Source organism: Armigeres subalbatus, chromosome 3 (genome assembly GCF_024139115.2).
Source record: "Armigeres subalbatus isolate Guangzhou_Male chromosome 3, GZ_Asu_2, whole genome shotgun sequence".
NCBI classification, from domain to species: Eukaryota; Metazoa; Arthropoda; class Insecta; order Diptera; family Culicidae; genus Armigeres; species Armigeres subalbatus.
The window spans coordinates 30,568,850-30,590,718 of NC_085141.1; the positions used below are offsets into that span (position 1 = coordinate 30,568,850).

Consider the following 21,869-nt stretch of genomic DNA (forward strand, 5'->3'; position numbering starts at 1 on the left):
TTTTGAACTATTCAACTAAACATATAGGATCTATTGGATATAGTTGATTGAAGTGAATATGCACTTGCATTTGCACACGATTTCTGCAGTTTGATGTCGTAGACCACTGGATTCTGTGGATATTTTTTTAACCATTATCATAAGATATATGGGCGATCTGAGGCACACCTCAACAAACAAAGCATCAAAACCTTCTTTTCCCTGTTGGAATTTATTCCAGTATTAACTCATGAGTCACGACAGCGACAGGATTAAATGGTCCTGTCGTTCGCTGCAGCACATAGCTACCTACGCTTCGATCGCGAGAACGCTTCCCACAATAGAGCGCGCGATCACTAATCCGCTGGTCGTCAATCCTCCGCTTCGAGAAACCGATCAGTTGATCGTTCGCGCGCGTTCGGAGTAGTTGCCCGGTTCCTACAGCATCGTACGCTGCCGACGGTGATCGCGTTGGTTCTTCCGCAACATGCTTTTTTTGTGGCATTCGAAACTTGAATCAAACATTTTTTCGTTTTCACCTGTTCGATTTTTTTTCACTTTCAAACGATATATGAATTGGTAGTTTAGTGCGGCGCGGATGATTCGAACGGTAAAACGGGACCCGTTTCGAACTTGAATCTATACTGCTCCGTCGCAGTTCACGGCTTCGAACTGTGCGTGAGTGCTTTAGTTTTCTGTTTTCTGGTCTGCTGCACAACGAACAGAAGAAATCCTTTCAACGACTCTGGGGTAATTCTACGTTTATCATTCTTCGGTTCTAGTCCTGTTCATGGTCATGATGCTAATTACATCAATTAATAGTCTTAAATATAAGTAATGTTATAATATTATTGTAATACTATTATTCAGTACATAGAGGATCAGCATCTTTCTTCACTCCTCAAAGTGGCGAATAAGTTAATTGCAGAAAAAGAGTGGTCTCGCATCGTGTAGTTTTTACACGTTATAATTGACTGAATATGGATTCATGAAAAGTGCGAAACAACTTCTGAAATGGCCTGCACCAGACGAGAAGTACAATATGTTTGCTCTATCGCTTGTGTTTGATGAAATAATGGCCAGCGGCTGTACATAGTTTGGCTGTTTTGACAGATGAGCATATTATGTGTATGCGGTGTGTATCTGCGCGTAAAAGTAGGCCTTGCGGTTACCATTGGATACGACCATACCGAACTGCCGGCGATAAACCGAACAACAACAGCCTCCACTCCATCATACGATCAGCTTATATTCATTGCGGAAAGGGTAGAGATGGGCGATCGTGTTGTTGAAGCTAAGTGTGGATAAAGAATAGAAAGAAGAGAATCGAAGAAAGTGTGACGAAAATTATTAGATGGGAAGATATCTTCATATACGAATACCTACATAGTGCCTTTTGCAAAGTGTGAATGAAACGGATTGTGCTTTTATGGTATACTTAGTTCGTCGATCTTCTGCTTATGCTGCTGTGCTAGAGTATTGATAATAATGATCGGAAGTTGCTGACATGTTCAGTATTTTGTCAACGGGCATGCTGTAGAGATCAACGGATCAACTGGATCAACATTGTTATGTACTGGTCCAAATGCTGTATTTTTTTAAACAAATTTAGCGTTGATTTCTCTTTTGGTGGGAAGGGGTGTGTTTCGGTTCGAAAATCGTCACCTTAAGAATCACCGTCACCTTAAGAGTCACAGCTTAAGAATTTACCTGCGAAATTCTTCCGAGTTTCTACGGGAAAATCTATTTCCATCTTTTTCCGAATCTCCGAATCTTTTGCGAATTTTCACGGGAAATTCTTCCAAATTATCACGGTAAAATCATCCGAATCTTAACAGGAAGTTCTTCTGTATCTCCTGGGGGAATTTTTCCGAATTTCCACGAGGAATTCGTTCAAATTACCACGGAAATTTGCTTGAAATTTCCACGATAAATTGGTTTGAAATTTCACATAAAGTTCTTTTGATTTTCAAAAGTAAATCTCTTTGAATTTCTACAAGGGAAGTCCCTTCGAATTTTTAAACGATAAATCAATTTTCATGGTAAGTTCTCCTGGAAAAAATATAGTAGAACTTCTTGTTGATAAAAACGGGCAATGGGTAATGTTTTCAACAAAACCGCGAGTAGACGTAGGTCTTGTATAAACGTAACGTATTTACATTAAACTTCTAACTTTTGGATCTATGGAGTTTGATTATAGGTATTGATATTGGAAACGACAACTTCCATGCTGTGTATTAGCAATTTGTTTATTCAAAAGTTCTGGAAATAAAACTAATAATAACTATTACTAACTATTAAGGCTTTATTTACTCAAGCAAATGTAGGGCATTTATAGATCTCTTATTGATGATAGTATTTGAAGTTTAAAAATTCTATGTATAAAATTTCCAGACTTGGGCAAAATGTGCTATTTTATGGGAACAGTCCCGCTTTCCAAACAAAGAAATACAGCACCAATTTCGTTGCTTCTTTTTGTTAAAATGCGTGCTTACTGCTGAAAAAATCACAACAATAAGAAGTCAAGGAACAGTAACCCTACTAAAATAGAGGAGGTACTGCTAATACGTCAACGAAAAATTATTTAATGTGTTGATTCCAAACTCCGAGTCTACGTCAAGTTTAATAATATAATTTCTCAGAAAATAAAAACAACCTAGAAGAGGCATTAGTTAATTTTAAAATTTGACAACCTAACTACTATGTACACTAATATTTACAATGAAAATTTGATAACCTAAATTGGAACTAGCGCCCTAATAGCATACTGATCCGAGTGCAAGCAACGGACCATAAACTTTTCTTTACACTCACCAAAGCGTTCATTTAAGGTTTTTAAAGGGTGTATTCGATAAAAATGGCACACCGAAAATCTCCTATAACTTTTGAACCGTATGAGTAAAAAACCTGAAAATTTGACCAAATCTTATTTATAGTGTATTGTTTGCATCTGCAGAGTTTCATATTTATTCATACAGTGGTTCAAATCATATCATCGGAACAAGAAATTGCCAGTGAAAAAATTTTGTGCGCCTACAATCAAAATCCGGAGGCGTCCCACCGAGCGATAGCAAAACACTTAGGATTGCAAATTCAACTGTATCTCGTGTAATAAAAACCTTCAAGGAGCATCTGAGTGTTCAAAAGAAGGAAGGGAGTGGTCGTAGAAACGGTCCAATGGACAGTAAAATGGCCAGGAGTGGTAGAACAGCTCAATAAGTTTCCAAACGAAATATTGCTAACAAGTCCGAGGTGTCGGTTGGTTTCGTGCACAAAAACCATGAAACGTGCTGGGTTACATGTTTACAAGATGCAAAAAGCCCCAAACCGAAATGAAAAGCATAACACCACTGCAAAAACCCGCACCCGAGAACTTTACACGAAGTTGTTCACCAAATCCTGTTGCATCGTGATGGATGATGAAACCTACGTCTAGGCTGACTTCCGTCAACTTCCTGGGCATGAATATTTCGTTGCTAAGTCCCAGTTCGATATTCCGGAGGATGTCCCAACAAAGAAGTTATTACAATTTGCTAAGAAGCCAGGCGATTTGCGGATGTGATGAAGTAAGCGCTCCTTTCATATCCTCCGAAACATTCAACAGTACGATTTAGACCGAGTAGTGTCTCAAGAAGCATATTTCGCCATTCATAAGAAAACACAAAGTAACAACACTGTTTTGGCTTGATCTGGCGTCTTGCAACTACGCTCGTAACGTATTGCAGTGGTACTAAACCCCACACAACTATGAACCCAAAAAACTCACTGGAACTTCGCTCAAATGAAAAATTGTGGGCAATTGTGATGACGAAACTTCGAAAACATCCTAAAATTATTAAATCAGAGCTGAAGATGAAGAAAATTTGGGAAAAAACAAAACTATAGAAAAAATCGATTGTACAAAATTTGAAGGGTGTAGTGAAAAGAAAGGTGTGCGCATTCGGGATGGGCAATGAAATCAAATGAAACAAATGTTGTAAATCATAACTTATTAAAAGTTTTTCATTCTCTGAAAATTTCAAGACAATCCGATAATCGGTTTAATTTTGGTGAGTAAATATGTGTGTGCCATTTTTATCTAATACACCCTATATCCCGGCCAGACGGTGGACCTCGGATGTTCTTGTCCTGGGAGGGGTGTTGAGGATCATCCTCAGGAATTTGTTTTGGACCCGTTGAAGTTTGAGGTGGTGGGTTTTAGCGCAGCTCTCCCAGACCGGCATGCCATATTCGATCACAGGGAGAATGATTTGCTTGTAGACAGCAAGCTAATTTTTCAGGGACAATGACGACTGGTGGTTGATCAACGGGTACAGCAGTTTCAACAAAACCTTACACTTTGTCACCGTTTTGTCAACATGTTGCCTGAAAATAAGCTTGCTGTCGAGGGTCAAGCCAATGTAGTCAGCCTCATTGGCCCATTCCACAGTCGTGCCATTGAGGATGATTTCACAGTTCCCAGGCGGAACATTTCATTTCATTTATTTAGTTTACATCTAAACAGATAACACTGAATCAACAATTTGACGCCACAATACACGGTTCGAGGCCGCATCTCTCCATCCTCGGATACGCCCCACGCTCGCCAAGTCGTTTTGCAACTGGTCTGCCCATCTTGCTCGCTGCGCTCCACGCCGTCTCGTACCTGCCGGATCGGAAGCGAACACAATCTTTGCAGGGCTGCTGTCCGGCATGCTTGCAACATGTCCTGCCCATCGTACCCTTCCGGCTTTAGCTACCTTCTGGATACTGGGTTCGCCGTAGAGTTGGCGAGCTCATGGTTCATTCTTCGCTGCCACACACCGTCTTCTTGCACACCGCCAAAGATGGTCCTAAGCACCTGTCTCCCGAATACTCCGAGTGCTTGCAAGTCCTCCTCGAGCATTGTCCATGTTCCATGTCCGTAGAGGACAACCGGTCTTATAAGCGTCTTGTACATGTCGCGCTCGGTTCCGCCCACAAGCATGTACTTTGTCTTTGATGCATTCACCATCAGTCCAACTTTTGTTGCTTCACGTTTCAGGCGGGTGTACAGTTCTGCCACCTTTGCAAATGTTCGGCCGACAATGTCCATGTCATCCACGAAGCAAATAAATTGACTGGATCTGTTGAAAATCGTACCCCGGCTGTTACACCCGGCTCTCCGCATGACACCTTCTAGCGCAATGTTGAACAACAGGCACGAAAGTCCATCACCTTGTCTTAGTCCCCGGCGCGATTCGAACGAACTGGAGTGTTCGCCCGAAATCTTCACACAGTTTTGCACACCATCCACCGTTGCTTTGATCAGTCTGGTAAGCTTCCCAGAGAAGCTGTTCTCGTCCATAATTTTCCATAGCTCCACGCGGTATACACTGTCGTATGCCGCCTTGAAATCAATGAACAGATGGTGCGTTGGGACCAGGTATTCACGGCATTTTTGAAGGATTTGCCGTACAGTAAAGAGCTGGTCCGTTGTCGAGTGGCCGTCAACGAAGCCGGCTTGATAACTTCCCACGAACTCATTCACTAATGGTAACAGACGCCGGAAGATGATCTGGAATATAACTTTGTAGGTGGCATGAAGGATGGTGGTAAGGATGGTGATCGCTCAAAAAATCTCACACTCCAGCTTGTCGCCTTTCTTGTAGATGGGGCATATAACCCCTGTCCTTCCACTCCTCCGGTAGCTGTTCAGTTTCCCAGATTCTGACTATCAATTTGTGCAGGCAAGTGGCTAGCTTTTCCGTGATCATCTTGATGAGCTCAGCTCCGAAACCATCCTTACCAGCTGCTTTATTGGTCTTTAACTGTTGGATGGCATCCTTGACTTCCCTCAAGGTGGGGGCTGGTTGGCTTCCTTCGTCCGCTGAATTGACGTAGTCATCTCCTTCGCTGCCTTGACTTTCAGCGCCATTCAAATGTTTCTCGTAGTGCTGCTTCCACTTTTCGATCACCACACGTTCGTCCGTCAAGATGCTCCCATCCTTATCCCTGCACGGGATTCGTTGAGCTTCTGATAGAACTTGCGTGTTTCTTGAGAGCGGCACAGCTGTTCCATCTCCTCGTGCACCGCTTCTTCCAGGCGGCGTTTCTTTTCCAGAAAAAGGCGGGTCTGGTGTCTCCGCTTCCGTCTATAACGTTCCACGTTCTGCCGGGTACCTTGCTGCAGCGCGACCGCTCGCGCTGCGTCCTACTTCTCCAGAATCTGTCTGCAATCTTCGTCGAACTAATCGTTCCGTCGACTTCGACCCACATACCCGACGTTGTTCTCCATTGCGTCGTTAATGGCTGTTTTGACTGTACTTCAGTCGCCTTAGGTCGTACCGCGGTGGTCGTCGGACGGATAGTTTTAGGCGCAGTACCATGGTCGGTAGTGGTCTGACTCGATGTTAGCGCCACGATATGTCCTGACATCGACAATGTCGGAGAAGTGCTGTCCATCAATCAGAACGTGGTCGACTGTGTGATTCTGTCTGCAGTGGTGATCTCCAGGTGTACCGATACGGAAGGCTGTGTTGGAAGTAGGTGCTGCGAATGGCCATATTCTTGGAGGCAGCGAAATCAATTAGTCGTAGGCCGTTTTCGTTCGTCAGCCGGTGTGCGCTGAACTTCCCAATAGTCGGTCTAAACTCTTCCTCTTGGCCAACCTGAGCGTTCAAATCTCCTATGATGATTTTGATGTCGTGGCTTGGGCAGCTGTCGCACTCACGTTTCAGCTGCGCGTAGAATGTGTCCTTATCATCATTAGTGCTTCCGGAGTGTGGGCTATGGACGTTGATTATGCTGAATTTGAAGAACCGGCCTTTGATCCTCAACCTGCACACTCTTTCATTGATCGGCCACCACCCGATCACGCGCCTTTGCATAGCGCCCATTACTATGAAAGCTGTTTCCAGCTCGAGTGTTTTGCCGCAGCTCTGGTAGATGGTATGATTACCTCTAAACATTCGCACCATTGATCCCTTCCAACAAACCTCCTGCAGCGCTACGATACCGAATCCACGGTCCTTGAGCACATCATCGAGTATGCGTGTGCTCCCGATGAAGTTGAGAGATTTGCAGTACTACGAACCAAGTTTCCAATCGCTAGTCCCTTTTTGTCGCAGTGGTCTTCGCTGATGGTTCCGGTCCGAACTCTCTTGTTGATTGTTCGTTGCGTATGTTTTTTTAAAGGCTGACTTGCAGGGCCTGACACCAAACCCCCTAAATTTCCGGAGGGCCATTCCTCCTTTTTCCCGGTGGGCCATGGTGCACAGTTTCACTTAGAGTCCCTCGCTGGCACTCGGACAATGATCAGGCGCCCCGAACATGGAGAATAGACGCTGTTGTGAGCCGATCCTGACATGGAGAACAGACGCTCAGTAAGATTTGCACCTCCGGAGAGGATCAAACCCCCAATTTTTACATCGAGCAAACAGCTTATAGAGACCGCACGGCACGGGGGACCTTTATGACTAAAATATGAGCATCGCCAAAACTTCCACTACGTGAAAATATAGCTCTTCAGCTTTCATTTCGTGACTATTTGAAAAAATCTACCGAGGGGTCTTGAACAACTTTTTTTCTCCCTGAAACGGATCTTTGTAGTTGGAAGACCAACGATTATTATTTATCGCGTCCCATTTAAAATGAGATTCCTGGATTTTTTTATTCAAATAATCGTATATGAACTCAGGGGTACCGAAATTACCAAGTTATAGTCTAAATTAATAGTTTGTTGGAGCTCAAGCGTCAAAGTGCATGACGAAGCCGAACTCGATATATTTATGTTATCCCCTGCAAACAGCTAAGAAAGGCTTGGATGGAGATTATGCTCTGCATCGTCATCTTATGCACATATATACCCAATTCTTTCCCAAATATATACCAAAATTGAAACTTTGGTGGTAAATTTGATGGTAAAAAATGGTAACTTGGCTTAGAAACCTCGCAGTTAATAACTGTGGAAGTGCTGATTGAACACTCAACTGTGAGGCGGCAATGTCTTAGTGGGGAATGTAATGCCAAAATGAAGAAGGAGAAGTAATGTAGATACACATAATTCACTTTTTACAGTTTTTTCTGTCGTATTTTTGATTGTGTAACTTCAATTTATCACTAAAAACTATCCAACATGCTCATAGAAATCCTTAATACCTCATTCAAATAGAAATCAGATTTCAATTGATATACGGTAAACAGATGAGCGCAAAAATGAGTCATGCTAAGTGCACAATAAAGGCAAAAATGGAAGTAAATATCTAGCTTTTAGTTTAAAATAAAATCTCTTCTGATTTCAACAAAAAGTGACATGGGTATAAAAAAAACTTAAAAATATGTACTGTATTTTGTCCTAGAGATCATATCGCATAGATGCATAGTTGATGAGAACGAGTGATTCATCCAGACAAGCAAATTCATTTTACTACAAATGTTGTGGCAAACATGCAACTTTCTATGATATTGCACTGCGTGAGCTTGGAGAAATACTCATTCGAAACGATTATTTTCACTCGAAATTCATTACCAATTTAAAAATTAGTCCACTTTTCATTGTGTTGTCGCATTATTACTATTTTGCTTTTGGCAATCACTTTCAATAACGTTCAATTATTTGGTCAAGCCGAATACCACCAACATAAAACGCAAACACAAAACCTGGACGATCAGAACCAGGGTAGTTTTAGAAGTTTTTGGAGAAGAGTTTGAATTTTTAGACACAAAAATCGTGCTGAAGGGATGACTCTAATAAAATCTAAATTGCCTAAGAGTTCAGAAAAGTTAACCAGTAAACGAAGACACTTATTTTCATGACTCTTGGAACAACCACCAGGCTTTGAAGTAATCGATGAGCTTTACTTTTATTCATCTATCTAGTGGAAAAAATCTAGCTCAACAATGATCAGAAGCGTAATTTAGAAAAGCTTTACTAATTATTAAGCCCCGTTAATATTTATAAAAACTCCATAGAATAAAATGTATTCCTTACTTTCAAAACCAAAAATATATTTATAAAACCATCCCACATAGAAATGCCTAGAAAATATCTAACATAAAATTTTCCTAGACCGGACCGGGGATACGACTCAGCCACCTCCAACATGGTCTTGGTATGCTTATCTCGGTAGGTTAAAATAGTTTTATATTATCTTGGAAATGTTATAAAAAATCATTAGGTTTTAAGAAATCGTTATGTCTTGAATGTCGGAATCCTGTCGTTTTTTGAGCTCAAACAATCAATTTGAAATTTCTCAATTATCTGGAATAATTTCTACGAATTTCGCTAATTTTCATTTAAATCCAAAAATATAAAATTGACACTAAACAAACACTGTTAAAAATATTAGTGGGTTCAACCCTTGCGAAGCAGTATGTTTGCTAGCCAAATGTTGAACTTAATAATTTTGGCTCCGTCATGCTTTTCCATATTTGAGCCTTTTAAATTAGGTTCAAAATAAAAGAACATGAAGAATATACATTCCTTGCATTTAATTCATGAAAAATAGTTAAAAAAATAAATGACAAGTCAACTCGTGAGGGACTCGTGACTGGCAGCTGGTATTAGATTAGAATGCAGGTTCCATTTGGAAAGGAAAAAAAAAATGTACGGGACCCCCCGGTAGATTTTTTTGAAATACCCAGGAAATGAAAGATAAGAAGCTATATTTTCACGTAGTTGAAATTTTAGCCATGCTCATTTTTTTGTGATAATATTGTTCTACTGAACACGCCGTGACCGATTTACGCTCAGATTTTTCATATCCTGAAATGAAAACTCCTCAACATAATTCCGACTCGAAGGACAAGCTAAAACGGGTTTTGCGTCTACTAATCGACGTGTCGGTGTTTATTACACCTTTTCAGGGATTTCAAAAATTTGAATGTTTTAAAGTGAATTTAATGGACCAGTCTAGAGGGTGTGTTTACGTGCTGTTTGACTTACAGAGGCTGCGTTTTGTTGTACTTGTGTATGTCATGTCCGACATATTGCTGTCTGAGAGTTTTAATAATGGCGTCCAACTACGGCTAACTTTTCGTGATTAAAATTGTGTGCTTGATTTTAACATTTTTATTACTTACTGCATGTGTGTTACAATGCGAATGATCCTTAACACCTCTCCCAGGACACGAATTTCTGACTTCCACCGTCTTTCAGGGGATATAACACTTAACAAACGCGTTGGTGACTGTTGGTATCGGTTCAGGGTTCGTTGCTTGGCGTCCGAATAGCAGGACAGTCAGGATTCGTGTTCCAACTAGATAATCAAATTTTAATTACAAAAAGTTGCTTATCAAATTTAAATTTATCAGAACTCTTAAGGAGTCAGTTGGAAAACTGAATCATTAATACATAGTGGAGTGCAGATTGTTCCCAATTCGACCGTTTGTCCCAAATCCCCAGTCTTTATCACAGATGACGCTATCAGCGAATATGCCTGTATGGTCAGTGGAACGTTGCTACAGCTATAAGGATAGCTTTTAGAAAAACCAAAACCAACAGACAAAGGCTGTTGTGTTGTAGATAAGTTGTTTGAACCTCAGTGGATTGAATCAAAATGCTGTACATTTTAATATTCTATTTTCTAACGTTTACCTACGCTATTCGTAAAATTCGCTTTTTAAGTAAAGTCTTTTTTATTTGTACTACGACAGAAGATACCTAACAATTAGAAACATCAGTCAAAAGGCTTTGGTAATTTAGATAGAGGCAACTGTGACATTGTTACATCTAGTTCTTCACAGGAGAAGTGATTATTTTATATAGTTTTCAACCATACATTAACATTCTCCCACTTCCAAGATTCAATTATCGACTAGTGCTCCATCAACACGCATTCCTAATAGCCTTTCCTGATAGATTGTCATTGTTTCTGTTTCACTCGTTCTAGGTGAGCCAGGTGATACCACCCCGAACCGGACCACTCGCTATTTGCATATGCTCACGATCGAAAACGGATACCATTTTTTTTTTGCTATCGCTCCGGACATAATCGAGTACACCGGCGGACTGACGGCCCCGTAGTCAGATGCTGTTTACCTGCACCCACCGTAGTAATCTACGACCGAGCCCCTATAGCTAGCTGTAGTCTATCGCGGGCGCCTGTGTGCAAAGCATTTGCGGTTGTTTTTTGAGGTTATTTTGCAACGCACATCAGACATCAGAGATATGCGCATGTGGGCGCGTCACACACGTGAACCGCAGTTCGATTCGCGATCGCGCGCTTGAGTTTGCTCTCATTTTCCAATCAAAGTCACCGCCGCCGATGCTGCGTTAGAGCTAGTGGAGGGGCCATAGTGTTCGATTTGATCGTGATTGTCATCGGTTGCTGCGAGTGCGATGAACGGGGATCGTCGGTGATGGTTGGTGACCTTCGATTTTAGTGCATTTTTTCAGTGTTTAGGCACATGAGTTTCCGCGCAAAGTTTGTGAATTACAAAAGCATTTGTAAAAAAAATCCCATACGTTGAAATCAAAGCATCGGAGAGGCAAGGTCAATGAAATTGAGTGGAGGTGCGTGTGGTGAAATCACTCGCTAGTACGGAATTCCCAACTGTGGCTGGAGGAAGAAAATTGGTTTGCGTTTAATCGAATCCAGCTGTTTCGAATTTGGCGGTGTGCGATGATGCAAATGGGATAATTTATTCAGTTGCCTTTGCAGCTTGAATTGCCGAGAAGGGAAGAAGTGAGAAGAAACACCGTTCACTGATCGGGTGTTGGTATAATTGGTATGTGAAGAATGTGAATCGGCGCAAGGTGTTTGTGAGAGGTGTCTACCACAACGATTAATGAACTCGTTAATTCCGGCGCAATTGAAATTGTTATTTCAAGGGAGCGAGACTATATGACCCGTAATCTGTCGATTGCTGTTCCTGAAGGTAAGATAATCGTGAATGATGACATGGTAGAATTCTGAAAAATATATGAGAGATGGCGGCACCGATGATAAGCGTGTTTGCTTCTGGGATCAATGCTTGTCGGTGCCGTTAGCAATTTCCAATAAAAAAATTAAAGCAATCGGTGGAAAAAGGGCTACTCTTTATAACGCCGTCTACAGTGTCTCAGACTTGACTCTATTTTCAATTATTTTACAGATTCAATCCAAATCCAATCCAAAGTCAATGCAAATCCAATGCAAAGTAAATCCAAATCCAATCCAAATCTAATCCAAAGTCAATCCAAATCCAATCCAAAATCAATCCAAATCCAATAGAATCCAATCCAAATCCAATCAAAATCCTATCAAAATTCAATCCAAATCCAACCTAAATCCAAATCCAATCCAAAACCAATCCAAATCCAATCCAAATCCAATCCAAATCCAATCCAAATCCAATCCAAATCCAATCCAAATCCAATCCAAATCCAATCCAAATCCAATCCAAATCCAATCCAAATCCAATCCAAATCCAATCCCAATCCAATCCCAATCCAAACCAATCCAAACCAATCCAAACCAATCCAAACCAATCCAAACCAATCCAAACCAATCCAAACCAAACCAATCCCAAACCAATCCAAACCAATCCAAACCAATCCAAACCAATCCAAACCAATCCAAACCAATCCAAACCCAATCCAATCCAAACCAACCAAACCAATCCAAACCAATCCAAACCAAACCAATCCAAACCAATCCAAACCAATCCAAACCAATCCAAACCAACCAAACCAATCCAAACCAATCCAAACCAATCCAAACCAATCCAAACCAACCAAACCAATCCAAACCAATCCAAACCAACCAAACCAATCCAAACCAATCCAAACCAACCAAACCAATCCAAACCAACCAAACCAATCCAAACCAATCCAAACCAATCCAAACCAATCCAAACCAACCAAACCAATCCAAACCAATCCAAACCAACCAAACCAATCCAAACCAACCAAACCAATCCAAACCAATCCAAACCAATCCAACCAACCAACCAAACCAATCCAAACCAATCCAAACCAATCCAAACCAATCCAAACCAACCAAACCAATCCAAACCAATCCAAACCAATCCAAACCAATCCAAACCAATCCAAACCAACCAAACCAATCCAATCCAAACCAATCCAAACCAATCCAAACCAATCCAAACCAATCCAAACCAATCCAAACCAATCCAAACACAATCCCAAACAACCAAAACCAATCCAAACCAATCCAAACCAATCCAACCAATCCAAACCAATCCAAACCAATCCAAACCAATCCAAACCAATCCAAACCAACCAAACCAACCAAACCAATCCAAACCAACCAAACCAATCCAAACCAATCCAAACCAATCCAAACCAATCCAAACCAATCCAAACCAATCCAAACCAATCCAAACCAATCCAAACCAATCCAAACCAATCCAAACCAATCCAAACCAACCAAACCAATCAAACCAACCAAACCAATCCAAACCAATCCAAACCAATCCAAACCAACCAAACCAATCCAAACCAACCAAACCAATCCAAACCAATCCAAACCAATCCAAACCAATCCAAACCAATCCAAACCAATCCAAACCAATCCAAACCAACCAAACCAATCCAAACCAACCAAACCAATCCAAACCAATCCAAACCAACCAAACCAACCAAACCAATCCAAACCAATCCAAACCAATCCAAACCAATCCAAACCAACCAAACCAATCCAAACCAATCCAAACCAATCCAAACCAATCCAAACCAATCCAAACCAATCCAAACCAATCCAAACCAATCCAAACCAATCCAAACCAATCCAAACCAATCCAAACCAATCCAAACCAATCCAAACCAACCAAACCAATCCAACCAATCCAAACCAACCAAACCAATCCAAACCAATCCAAACCAATCCAAACCAATCCAAACCAACCAAACCAATCCAAACCAATCCAAACCAATCCAAACCAACCAAACCAATCCAAACCAATCCAAACCAATCCAAACCAACCAAACCAACCAAACCAATCCCAAACCAATCCAAACCAATCCAAACCAATCCAAACCAATCCAAACCAATCCAAACCAATCCAAACCAATCCAATCCAAACCAACCAAACCAATCCAAACCAATCCAAACCAATCCAAACCAATCCAAACCAATCCAAACCAATCCAAACCAACCAAACCAATCCAAACCAATCCAAACCAATCCAAACCAATCCAAACCAATCCAAACCAATCCAAACCAATCCAAACCAATCCAAACCAATCCAAACCAACCAAACCAATCCAAACCAATCCAAACCAATCCAAACCAACCAAACCAACCAAACCAATCCAAACCAATCCAAACCAATCCAAACCAATCCAAACCAATCCAACCAATCCAAACCAATCCAAACCCAACCAAACCAATCAAACCAATCCAAACCAATCCAAACCAATCCAAACCAATCCAAACACAACCAAACCAATCCAAACCAACCAATCCAATCCAAACCAATCCAAACCAATCCAAACCAACCAAACCAATCCAAACCAATCCAAACCAATCCAAACCAATCCAAACCAATCCAAACCAATCCAAACCAATCCAAACCAATCCAAACCAATCCAAACCAATCCAAACCAATCCCAAACCAATCCAAACCAATCCAAACCAACCAAACCAATCCAAACCAATCCAAACCAACCAAACCAACCAAACCAATCCAAACCAATCCAAACCAATCCAAACAAACCAAACCCAATCCAAACCAATCCAAACCAATCCAAACCAAACCAATCCAAACCAATCCAAACCAATCCAAACCAATCCAACCAACCAAACCAATCCAAACCAATCCAAACCAATCCAAACCAATCCAAACCAATCCAAACCAATCCAAACCAATCCAAACCAATCCAAACCAACCAAACCAATCCAAACCAATCCAAACCAATCCAAACCAATCCAATCCAAACCAACCAAACCAAACCAATCCAAACCAATCCAAACCAATCCAAACCAAACCAAACCAATCCAAACCAATCCAAACCAATCCAAACCAAACCAATCCAAACCAATCCAAACCAATCCAAACCAATCCAAACCAACCAAACCAATCCAAACCAATCCAAACCAACCAAACCAATCCAAACCAACCAAACCAATCCAAACCAATCCAAACCAATCCAAACCAACCAAACCAATCCAAACCAATCCAAACCAACCAAACCAATCCAAACCAACCAAACCAATCCAAACCAATCCAAACCAATCCAAACCAATCCAACCAATCCAAACCAATCCAAACCAATCCAATCCAAACCAACCAAACCAATCCAAACCAACCAAACCAATCCAAACCAATCCAAACCAACCAAACCAAACCAACCAAACCAACCAATCCAAACCAATCCAAACCAATCCAAACCAACCAAACCAATCCAAACCAATCCAAACCAATCCAAACCAACCAAACCAATCCAAACCAATCCAAACCAATCCAAACCAACCAAACCAATCCAAACCAATCCAAACCAATCCAAACCAATCCAACCAAACCAACCAAACCAATCCAAACCAATCCAAACCAACCAAACCAACCAAACCAATCCAAACCAATCCAAACCAATCCAAACCAACCAAATCCAATCCAAACCAATCCAAACCAATCCAAACCAACCAAACCAATCCAAACCAATCCAACCAATCCAAATCCAATCCAAACCAATCCAAACCAATCCAAACCAATCCAAACCAACCAAACCAATCCAAACCAATCCAAACCAATCCAAACCAATCCAAACCAACCAAACCAATCCAAACCAACCAAACCAATCCAAACCAATCCAAACCAATCCAAACCAATCCAAACCAATCCAAACCAATCCAAACCAATCCAAACCAATCCAAACCAACCAAACCAATCCAAACCAACCAAACCAATCCAAACCAATCCAAACCAATCCAAACCAATCCAAACCAATCCAAACCAATCCAAACCAACCAAACCAACCAAACCAATCCAAACCAATCCAAACCAATCCAAACCAATCCAAACCAACCAAACCAACCAAACCAATCCAAACCAATCCAAACCAATCCAAACCAATCCAAACCAATCCAAACCAATCCAAACCAACCAAACCAATCCAAACCAATCCAAACCAATCCAAACCAATCCAAACCAATCCAAACCAATCCAAACCAACCAAACCAATCCAAACCAATCCAAACCAATCCAAACCAATCCAAACCAATCCAAACCAATCCAAACCAATCCAAACCAATCCAAACCAATCCAAACCAATCCAAACCAATCCCAAACCAATCCAACCAATCCAAACCAATCCAAACCAATCCAAACCAATCCAAACCAATCCAAACCAATCCAAACCAAACCAATCCAATCCAAACCAATCCAAACCAATCCAAACCAATCCAAACCAATCCAAACCAATCCAAACCAATCCAAACCAATCCAAACCAATCCAAACCAATCCAAACCAATCCAAACCAATCCAAACCAATCCAAACCAATCCAAACCAATCCAAACCAACCAAACCAATCCAAACCAATCCAAACCAAACCAATCCAAACCAATCCAAACCAACCAAACCAATCCAAACCAATCCAACCAATCCAAACCAATCCAAACCAACCAAACCAAACCAAACCAATCGAACCAATCCAAACCAACCAAACCAATCCAAACCAATCCAACCAATCCAACCAACCAATCCAAACCAATCCAAACCAATCCAAACCAATCCAAACCAATCCAAACCAATCCAAACCAATCCAAACCAATCCAAACCAATCCAAACCAATCCAAACCAATCCAAACCAATCCAAACCAACCAAACCAATCCAAACCAATCCAAACCAATCCAAACCAACCAAACCAATCCAAACCAATCCAAACCAATCCAAACCAATCCAAACCAATCCAAACCAACCAAACCAATCCAAACCAACCAAACCAATCCCAAACCAATCCAAACCAACCAAACCAATCCAAACCAACCAAACCAATCCAAACCAATCCAAACCAATCCAACCAATCCAAACCAACCAAACCAATCCAAACCAATCCAAACCAATCCAAACCAACCAAACCAATCCAAACCAATCCAAACCAATCCAAACCAACCAAACCAATCCAAACCAATCCAAACCAATCCAAACCAACCAAACCAATCCAAACCAATCCAAACCAATCCAAACCAATCCAACCAATCCAAACCAATCCAAACCAATCCAAACCAATCCAAACCAATCCAAACCAATCCAAACCAATCCAAACCAACCAAACCAATCCAAACCAATCCAAACCAATCCAAACCAACCAAACCAATCCAAACCAATCCAAACCAACCAAACCAATCCAAACCAATCCAAACCAATCCAAACCAATCCAAACCAACCAAACCAATCCAAACCAATCCAAACCAATCCAAACCAACCAAACCAATCCAAACCAATCCAAACCAATCCAAACCAATCCAAACCAATCCAAACCAATCCAAACCAATCCAAACCAATCCAACCAATCCAAACCAATCCAAACCAATCCAAACCAATCCAAACCATCCAATCCAAATCCAATCCAAATCCAATCCAAATCCAATCCAAATCCAATCCAAATCCAATCCAAATCCAATCCAAATCCAATCCAAATCCAAATCCAATCCAAATCCTTGCCAGAACGTTCGAAACTTCTTAGCTGGTGTTAAAATACAAATGCAAAACGAGATTTTTTTTTCTCTAACGTCGAACGCACCTACAATTCGTTTTTTATTATCGTTCAAAGTTCGTTGTGAAGTCGATCGATCCTGCAAGCACATTTTGCGTCAATCCCACGGAGCCACAACTTTTTGTTGTATGTATTCTGCTTTTCCCTGGCACAACAATCAATTAACGATCATGTGTGTGAGTCGTTGTGAGTTTTAGGAATTGAAGGTTGACCCGTCACCGAACCGAAAACCTGATTTCACAAATCGTTCTCATCGTGAAAGAGTTATCATAAACAATCACTTAATTAATCATAATTGTTCTCCATTTAAGTAATTACTGAAACTGAGTACCTAAGTAAGTGGGTAAATTATCATAATTGACAAACTATTAGCAAGTTATTCGAATTATCCCAGTAATTAATTCATGTATTATTCAATCAACCTGTTTAAATCAGAATTAAAATTATGTTTTATTTCTTGTGGTCTCTTTTCAATCTACAAAGAACCCTAATCGTTGTGTGCCAATTTTCCTCTGAACTGAATCGCGTACTCGCGCTGAGACCGGCAATCAGCCAAGCCATTGAACGATCGCTACAGAGTTCAAGGAAGACAGCTCCATCCACTTGTCTACTGAGAGTCTACATGCAACCTGGTAGTGTGGGCTTTGAATGGGTTTCAGTCGTCTCACTTAGCGGTGTATCGATCGTTGCTTTATGGGGCGAATGCACACTTGCTGCACTTGCGCTGCAACAAGAGTCTGGCGGTTTGAGATCCGCCTGCAGCATGTCTATCTGTTTAGTAGATTTGACAATCTCCAAGTAAAACAAGATCACAAACAAGTCAGTGCTGAACCGACGTTGACACTTGAGCCTACTCGAACTCGGTACCTCGTGGGATCAAAAGACGGTGCCTGCCACTTGAATGTGGTGTAGGTTTGCGAACAACAAAGGGGCGCCCTCTTCCGAGCACTGCTGCCCGTAACGAAATGCAGAGCTCGTTAAGCACTTGCAACTGCGTGATCGTTCGCTTCTCGGCCAGCGATGACGACGACAGCGAGATAGACGTGTGGGTGCGGGGGCAACAAAAACGAGGAAAACATAAATTTGCTACTAAATATGTTTATCTCGTCTCCTGCCTGTACACTCGCTAATTTGTACTCGCTGACTGACGCGCGTTTGCTACTGGTGACCCTCCCTCGTGGATTCATTGAAAAATCCATAGTTGGAAAAGGGAGGGTCGGTTGTCTGATTTCGAGATTAGGCGTACAAACTGCATAGAGGATTAGCATAACGAATCAAAGAAGGAGAGCTGCTACAACACTTGACCACTCGAGCGGTTGATCAAATCCACTGTGTACTGTCTGTTTTGTGTCATTCATCGGTTTTTCATAATCTGAAAAAAGATGAGGCGTCATTGCACGGCAGGTTGTCTTGTAACTTGAAGTTGTTTAAAGCTGTAACTGAATGACCATATTTAAAGCTGAAAAATATTCTAAAATGGTGTCTTCTATGCTTTTTGTGTGATAAAGGAAGTGGAAAATAAGAAATAAATATTATAAAATAAATAAAATCGAAAAATTCATTGGATTGTAATGCTTTAGACATTTATGAAATTGTTCAAAGATTTTATTATTGTTCCAGAACGTAACGTCGATAATCGACTCGGCCCCGATCCAGCTGTAGGTACTTTTGGTACCGACATTGGCCAAATCCACATCCAACATGGCCAGTGATTCCAGCAGGATCTGCCCCCGTTGATTCGTGGAACGGCTTCCCCATTCCACGGCCCAAGCGTTGAAGTCCCCCGCTATCACCACCGGCCTACGCCCCATCAAGTTAGCCGTCAAACAATCCAGCATACGACCGAACTGCTCGATCGACCATCGCATAGCAGCTGCAGAAGAAGACCCCGTTGACTTTGGCAATGACGAAGCCCTCGTGTATCGAAGACACCAACTCTTGGACTGGGTATTTCCCCGTTGTCCATATCGCCGCCATTTTAGACCCATCGGTGACCCAATTACCGTTCCTGGCAGGTACCCGGTAAGGATCTGCTATGATGGCGATATCCGTCCCCCATTCAGCAACTGTCTGACACAGCAGTTGCTGGGCTGCATCACAGTGGTTTAGGTTTGGCTGCGTTACCGGGCACTTCGAACCCCCATGGGGTGCTTGCTGTTCGCAGCTTTGCTGGAACAAATCAAACAATTGGGAGGGTTCGTGCAGCATTGTGCCTTATGTGCCTCCAATCCGCAGCGTCAGCAGAGCTTGCTTCTTTCAGGGCCTTTGCAGGCACTTGAAGCAAACTTCGAGTTGCTCGTATATGCCCACAGGGCACACCGACCATCCCACCTTGACGCTTCCTAACTTGACTACCTTGGAGGCGTCCGCTGCAGATAGCCGAACCAATGCTACCTGCGTCCCTGCCGGACCTTTCCGTAGCCGAACGGCTGCGGTGGGCGTCTCCACTTCGCACTGTCGCCGCAGTGCCGTGACGAGCTCTTCTCGTGATCTCGTCCAGGTCTTTAACCCTTAGATTCGCCTTCATCGTGAGTGCCCTCAGCTTGACCGTCTCTTCCTCCGCCAACTTCTTGTAGGCGGCGCCCTTTTGCGAGACGCCCCGCTTCAGCTCGAGGATAATCTCGTCCGTCCGGGTACGTCTTATTCGACGTACGTCGGCGCCGAGTTCACCGAGTTTGACGTCACTTCTCATCGCCTTCAAGACGTCCGAGTACTTAGCCTCGTCCGTCTTGATGACTAGGGCATCGCCCCTGGAGCGATTGGCGCCTACCCTAGACTTCTTGCTACCCTCATTCGCCTGGACCTTCTTTACAGCCCTTGACGTCTTCGGTTTCCTCTTGTTCTTGACCAAGGTCCAGGAGGCGTCAGCCTGCCGTAACCCCTTATCACCGTCTTTGCTGGGTGGACGGACCTTTCCAGGTCCTTCCTCCCCCGGTTTTGGAAGTACCTGGCCGGGGTTCATCTTCCTAGCCCCACTACCCTTGTTCGGGGTAGTAATCCTCCGCGCTTTGGAGCGGCCCCCAGGGAGCTCATCCCCTGGAGACTGTCTCCCCCTATCTTTGTGTCTGCTCCGTTGGCACGCCCTCGGTCGATTCGACCTTGCCCGAGTCCGCGAATCCTTGGGCCTCAGTCTGGGTAGACCTAGACTCCACGGATTTCACGGGTTTAGACTTGTCCGTCCCGACCACCCTCTCCAGCTTGGCGTCCAACATCGACTTTCGAAGTTTCAGCAAGCTCCTCTTGAGGTCCTTACTGATATTATGCTTCGATGACGCAAAGTCGATGATGGCGTCCAGCTGTTCCGTCGCCACCTCGAAGGCCGAAAGCCCATCGCGTTTGCGGTTCATCGCCCTCACAAGCCATGGGCCGTCCATAACCTCTACCGGCGTAGCCGGGGAGAAGGTTAAGTGGCCCACGCTGGCGCTGCGCACCGAGCTGCCGACTATTGCCTCTGGCCTCCTAGGCGGAGACCTGGACAACCCACCTCTTGCGAAGGGGTTGTCGCCTACACTACTACCACTAATTGAAGAATTGACTTGGTTTTCCATTTTGATCCCACGAGTTGCTCGGGAAAAGAGGTCCACCACGCCAGAGTCCTCATGCCCTCATGTTCTCATGCACTTCTTCTAAAATTCCGGCCCCTAGCTTAGGCTAGTTCGCCGACTGGCTTGATGAGATCCACTGCTACGTTGTCTCGATCCCTCGGCGGTCGTGCCACAAACTTCCTCCCCGAGTAGCACAATTTAGACTGATTCGGTCACTGCAACTCATATATGACTGAATTTAGTCGTACGTAGGTTTTAGTAACCCGTCTATGACAAGTGTGCTGCTTGGGTCACTCGAATCCTCCTGACTTCCCCCGGCGTCGAGGGTGGTCCACCAGTTCCGGCGAAGGAAACTTCGGCACTGATGGTGCCCCGACTACCGGCGGCTATCGCAGAGGACGCTTTCGCGCATTGCGCCGACTTCGTCTTCGGGTTGCAGAGGTGGTCCGACAGTTCCGGTGGTGGATGACGTCCGCACTGGCGGTGCCCTACATAACAGAAGCACTTCCTTCTTATTTCTTCAGCAGGTTAGCGGTTTGAGTGCCGAGGTCGGACCGACGATTTCGGTTGACAGAAGACTTCCGGTTCGCTGGCGCCCCGATGACCCGAGACCAAACGCTGCTCACTGTGCTGGATTTTCCTTCAAACTGACGCTTATTTGCAGGTCCCTTCTCCATCGACGCTGCAGCTCTGACAGACCAAACGCTGCTCACTGTGCTGGATTT

General features: G+C 42.9%; 1 protein-coding gene across 1 annotated transcript in view; it reads left to right on the plus strand.

Annotated features, from left to right (window-relative positions):
• Positions 1-391: 391 nt before the first annotated feature.
• Positions 392-21,869, plus strand: part of LOC134223167 (inositol-trisphosphate 3-kinase A) — a 456,141-nt gene continuing 434,663 nt past the window's right edge. Inside the window, exons 1-2 of the mRNA XM_062702305.1 lie at positions 392-729; positions 10,830-11,817. The gene's annotated coding sequence lies outside the window, so the exon portion shown is untranslated. The remainder of the gene's footprint in view (positions 730-10,829; positions 11,818-21,869) is intronic.